The following is a 5,721-nucleotide window of genomic DNA, read 5'->3' as shown; positions in this document are numbered from 1 at the left end:
TCCTTCTCCTCCCTGTTCCCCTCCCTGATGGCCCCTCCTCCCCTTCTCCCTGCTTTGTCCTCTCCCCCGTTTGGGCTCCTGCCCCTCCCCTCCCGCTTTTGTCCTTCTCCCCTCCCGCGTATGGGCTCCCTTGCCTCCTCCCTCTCCTGCTTGTCTTCCCCCTCGCCCGTTGGGCGCCCTAGCCTCCCCCTCCTCCCTGCTTTTTCCTCTCTCCTCCCGCGTATGGTCCTGCCTCCTCCTCTCTCCCTCTTTTTTCTCCTCCCCTGTTGGCCTGCCTCCTCCCTTCCTGTTTCTCCTCTCCCTCGCCCGTATGGGCCCACCTCCTCTCCTCTTTTTCCCTCTCCCGGGGGTCCCTTCTCCTCCTCTTTTCTCCTCCCCTGATGGGCCCTAGCTCTCCTTCTCCCTGCTTCTCCCCTTTGCCTTCCTCTTCTTCTTTTCCCGTTCCCTAGCTCTCCCTCCTCCCTGTTGTCCCCTCCCGGTGCCCTCCTCCCCCTCCTGCTTCTCTCCCCCTTGCCCTGCCTTCTCCCTCTTTCTCCTCTCTTTCCCTCCCCTCCTCTCTTTTTCTTCCGCGTTGGCCCCTCCTCTCCCTGCTTTTTCTCTCTCCCCGGTGGCCCTGCCTCCCTCTCGTTTGTCCTCTCCCGTGGTCCTGCCTCCTCCCTCCCTGCTTTGTCTCCTTCCTCCCGGTTGGTCCTTGCCTCCTCCCTGCCTCTCTCCTAGCCCTGCCCTTTCTTTTCCTTCCTCCCCTCCTCCCGCTTGCTCTTGCCTCCCTTCCCGTTTGTCTCCTCTCCTCGCCCTTTGCTTCCTGCCTTCTCCCTCTCTCCTCTTTGTTTCCCTCCCGTGTATGGGCGCCAGCTCCTCCCTCCCCTGCTTTGTCTCCTCCCCTCGCCGTAGGGCTCCTGCTCTCCTCTCTCTGCTTTTGTCTCCTCTCCGCCCGTGTTGGGCCCCCTCCCCCTCCCTGCTTTGTCCCTCCTCCCGGTTGCTTCCCGCCTCTCCCTCTCTCCTTTTCTCTTCCCTCGCCCGGTATGGGTCCCTGCTCCTCCTCTCTCCCTTTGTCTCCTTCTCGCCTGTATGGGGCCCTACCTCCTTCTCCCTGCTTTTGTCTCCCTCCTCGCCCCGTGGCTCCTTCTCCCTCTCCCTGCCTTGTCCCTCCTCCCGTTGTCTCCTTCCTCCTCTCCTCTCTCCCTCTCTGTCTCCTCTCCTCGCCCGTATGGCTCCTGCCTCCTCCCTTCTCTCCTGTCTCCTCTCCCCGTGTATGGGCCCCTTTCCCCCTCTCCTCTTTTTCTGCTTTTGTTCTCTCCCTGCGGTTGGGCCTCTCCCCTTCTCTCTCTCTCCCTGCTTTTGCCTCCTCTCCCTCGCCCGCGTATGGGCTCCTTGCCTCCTCCCTCTCTCCTGCTTTTGTCTCCCCTCGCCCGGTATGGGCTCCTGCTCCTCCTCTCTCCTGCTTTTGTCTCCTCTCCCTCGCCGTGTATGGGCTCCTTGCTCCTCCCTCTCTCCCTGCTTTGTCTCCTCTCCCTCGCCCGCGTATGGGCTCCCTAGCCTCCTCCCTCTCTCCCTGCTTTTGTCTCCTCTCCCTCGCCCGTGTATGGGCTCCCTAGCCTTCTCCCTCTCTCCCTGCTTTTGTCTCCTCTCCCTCGCCCGTGTATGGGCTCCCTAGCCTCCTCCCTCTCTCCCTGCTTTTGTCTCCTCTCCCTCGCCCGTGTATGGGCTCCCTAGCCTCCTCCCTCTCTCCCTGCTTTTGTCTCCTCTCCCTCGCCCGTGTATGGGCGCCCTAGCCTCCTCCCTCTCTCCCTGCTTTTGTCTCCTCTCCCTCGCCCGTGTATGGGCTCCCTAGCCTCCTCCCTCTCTCCCTGCTCTTGTCTCCTCTCCCTCGCCCGCGTATGGGCTCCCTTGCCTCCTCCCTCTCTCCCTGCTTTGTCTCCTCTCCCTCGCCCGTGTATGGGCTCCCTAGCCTCCTCCCTCTCTCCCTGCTTTTGTCTCCTCTCCCTCGCCCGTGTATGGGCGCCCTAGCCTCCTCCCTCTCTCCCTGCTTTTGTCTCCTCTCCCTCGCCCGCGTATGGGCTCCCTTGCCTCCTCCCTCTCTCCCTGCTTTTGTCTCCTCTCCCTCGCCCGCGTATGGGCTCCCTTGCCTCCTCCCTCTCTCCCTGCTTTTGTCTCCTCTCCCTCGCCCGTGTATGGGCGCCCTAGCCTCCTCCCTCTCTCCCTGCTTTTGTCTCCTCTCCCTCGCCCGCGTATGGGCTCCCTTGCCTCCTCCCTCTCTCCCTGCTTTTGTCTCCTCTCCCTCGCCCGTGTATGGGCGCCCTAGCCTCCTCCCTCTCTCCCTGCTTTTGTCTCCTCTCCCTCGCCCGTGTATGGGCGCCCTAGCCTCCTCCCTCTCTCCCTGCTTTTGTCTCCTCTCCCTCGCCCGTGTATGGGCGCCCTAGCCTCCTCCCTCTCTCCCTGCCTTTGTCTCCTCTCCCTCGCCCGCGTATGGGCTCCCTTGCCTCCTCCCTCTCTCCCTGCTTTTGTCTCCTCTCCCTCGCCCGTGTATGGGCGCCCTAGCCTCCTCCCTCTCTCCCTGCTTTTGTCTCCTCTCCCTCGCCAGTGTATGGGCGCCCTAGCCTCCTCCCTCTCTCCCTGCTTTTGTCTCCTCTCCCTCGCCCGCGTATGGGCTCCCTTGCCTCCTCCCTCTCTCCCTGCTCTTGTCTCCTCTCCCTCGCCCGCGTATGGGCTCCCTTGCCTCCTCCCTCTCTCCCTGCTCTTGTCTCCTCTCCCTCGCCCGCGTATGGGCTCCCTTGCCTCCTCCCTCTCTCCCTGCTTTTGTCTCCTCTCCCTCGCCCGTGTATGGGCTCCCTTGCCTCCTCCCTCTCTCCCTGCTCTTGTCTCCTCTCCCTCGCCCGCGTATGGGCTCCCTTGCCTCCTCCCTCTCTCCCTGCTCTTGTCTCCTCTCCCTCGCCCGCGTATGGGCTCCCTTGCCTCCTCCCTCTCTCCCTGCTTTTGTCTCCTCTCCCTCGCCCGTGTATGGGCTTCCCTTGCCTCCTCCCTCTCTCCCTGCTTTTGTCTCCTCTCCCTCGCCCGTGTATGGGCGCCCTAGCCTCCTCCCTCTCTCCCTGCTCTTGTCTCCTCTCCCTCGCCCGCGTATGGGCTTCCTTGCCTCCTCCCTCTCTCCCTGCTTTTGTCTCCTCTCCCTCGCCCGTGTATGGGCTCCCTAGCCTCCTCCCTCTCTCCCTGCTTTTGTCTCCTCTCCCTCGCCCGCGTATGGGCTCCCTTGCCTCCTCCCTCTCTCCCTGCTTTTGTCTCCTCTCCCTCGCCCGTGTATGGGCTCCCTTGCCTCCTCCCTCTCTCCCTGCTCTTGTCTCCTCTCCCTCGCCCGTGTATGGGCGCCCTAGCCTCCTCCCTCTCTCCCTGCTTTTGTCTCCTCTCCCTCGCCCGCGTATGGGCTTCCTTGCCTCCTCCCTCTCTCCCTGCTTTTGTCTCCTCTCCCTCGCCTGTGTATGGGCTCCCTTGCCTCCTCCCTCTCTCCCTGCTTTTGTCTCCTCTCCCTCGCCCGCGTATGGGCTCCCTAGCCTCCTCCCTCTCTCCCTGCTCTTGTCTCCTCTCCCTCGCCCGTGTATGGGCGCCCTAGCCTCCTCCCTCTCTCCCTGCTTTTGTCTCCTCTCCCTCGCCCGTGTATGGGCGCCCTAGCCTCCTCCCTCTCTCCCTGCTTTTGTCTCCTCTCCCTCGCCCGTGTATGGGCTCCCTTGCCTCCTCCCTCTCTCCCTGCTTTTGTCTCCTCTCCCTCGCCCGCGTATGGGCTCCCTTGCCTCCTCCCTCTCTCCCTGCTTTTGTCTCCTCTCCCTCGCCCGCGTATGGGCTCCCTAGCCTCCTCCCTCTCTCCCTGCTCTTGTCTCCTCTCCCTCGCCCGTGTATGGGCGCCCTAGCCTCCTCCCTCTCTCCCTGCTTTTGTCTCCTCTCCCTCGCCCGTGTATGGGCGCCCTAGCCTCCTCCCTCTCTCCCTGCTTTTGTCTCCTCTCCCTCGCCCGTGTATGGGCTCCCTTGCCTGCTCCCTCTCTCCCTGCTTTTGTCTCCTCTCCCTCGCCCGCGTATGGGCTCCCTTGCCTCCTCCCTCTCTCCCTGCTTTTGTCTCCTCTCCCTCGCCCGCGTATGGGCTCCCTTGCCTCCTCCCTCTCTCCCTGCTCTTGTCTCCTCTCCCTCGCCCGCGTATGGGCTCCCTTGCCTCCTCCCTCTCTCCCTGCTTTTGTCTCCTCTCCCTCGCCCGCGTATGGGCTCCCTAGCCTCCTCCCTCTCTCCCTGCTCTTGTCTCCTCTCCCTCGCCCGCGTATGGGCTCCCTTGCCTCCTCCCTCTCTCCCTGCTTTTGTCTCCTCTCCCTCGCCCGCGTATGGGCTCCCTTGCCTCCTCCCTCTCTCCCTGCTCTTGTCTCCTCTCCCTCGCCCGCGTATGGGCTCCCTTGCCTCCTCCCTCTCTCCCTGCTTTTGTCTCCTCTCCCTCGCCCGCGTATGGGCTCCCTTGCCTCCTCCCTCTCTCCCTGCTCTTGTCTCCTCTCCCTCGCCCGCGTATGGGCTCCCTTGCCTCCTCCCTCTCTCCCTGCTTTTGTCTCCTCTCCCTCGCCCGCGTATGGGCTTCCTTGCCTCCTCCCTCTCTCCCTGCTTTTCGTCTCCTCTCCCTCTTTTTATTCTTCCTCTCTTCCTGTTCTACTCTTCCTCTTTCTGTTCTCTTACTCCTCTTCCTGTTCTCTTCTTCCTCTTATTCTCTATTTCCTCTTCCTATTCTTTTCTTCCTTTTTCTTTTCTCCTCTTCCTCTTCCTATTTATCTGTTATTATTATTATTTTCCTCTCCCTCTTCCTATTCTCTTCTTCCTCTTCATGTTCACTTCTTCCTCTTCTTATTTTCCTCTCTTTTTTCCTCTCTCTTTTCCTGTTTCTCCCTCCCTTTCCTATTCTCCTATTCCTCTTCCTACTTTCCCTTCCCTCTTCCTATTCTCTCTTTCTTCCACCTATTTTCTCTTCTTTTCTTTCCCTTTCTTCTTCTTCTTCGCACTTCTTCCCCCCTATTTTTCTTTTTCCTTTGTTTCCTTCTCTTTTCTTTCTATTCTTTCAGGTCATTTTCTTCCTATTCTTCTGTTCCTCTTTTTTTTTTCTTCGTACCTCCTTCCATCCTTCTCGCATATATTTTTCGTTTCTCTCTCCATCCTTCTGTTTCTCTATTTCTCTCTCCTCCTCTTTCCCTCCCATTCTGTTTCTCTCTTATTTTATATATTTCTCCTCTTTCTTTATCTCCGTTCTCTTCTTTCTACTTTCTCTCACATAATCCCCCTTTCCCTTTCTCCTCCTTCTCCTCAGTTCATCATTTATCCTTATCTCCTCCTCTTCCTTCTCCTTGTATTTTTTCTCCTTTCCTCCTTTCTCTTCTCTTTCCCCACCGTCTGCCTTTTTTTTAATCTTCTTTACATCTTTCTCTGTTTTTTTTTTTTACTTTCTGTCTCCTCCTCCTCCTCCTATTTTTCTTCTTCTTCCTCTAACTACGCCTCTCCTTCCCCTCCTCCTCCTCCTCCTCCTCCTCCTCCTCCTCCTCCTCCTCCTCCTCCTCTTCTTCTTCTTCCTCTTTACTACGCCTCCCCTTCCCCTCCTCCTCTTCCTCCTCCACTTCCTCTCCTCCTCCTCCTTCTCTTCTTCTTCCTCCTCCTCCTCCTCTTCTTCTTCTTCCTCTTAACTACGCCTCCCCTTCCCCTCCTCCTCCTCTTCCT

Source organism: Penaeus chinensis, chromosome 41, assembly GCF_019202785.1.
Source record: "Penaeus chinensis breed Huanghai No. 1 chromosome 41, ASM1920278v2, whole genome shotgun sequence".
Taxonomy (NCBI): domain Eukaryota; kingdom Metazoa; phylum Arthropoda; class Malacostraca; order Decapoda; family Penaeidae; genus Penaeus; species Penaeus chinensis.
Note: the sequence above shows the minus strand (reverse complement) of the source record.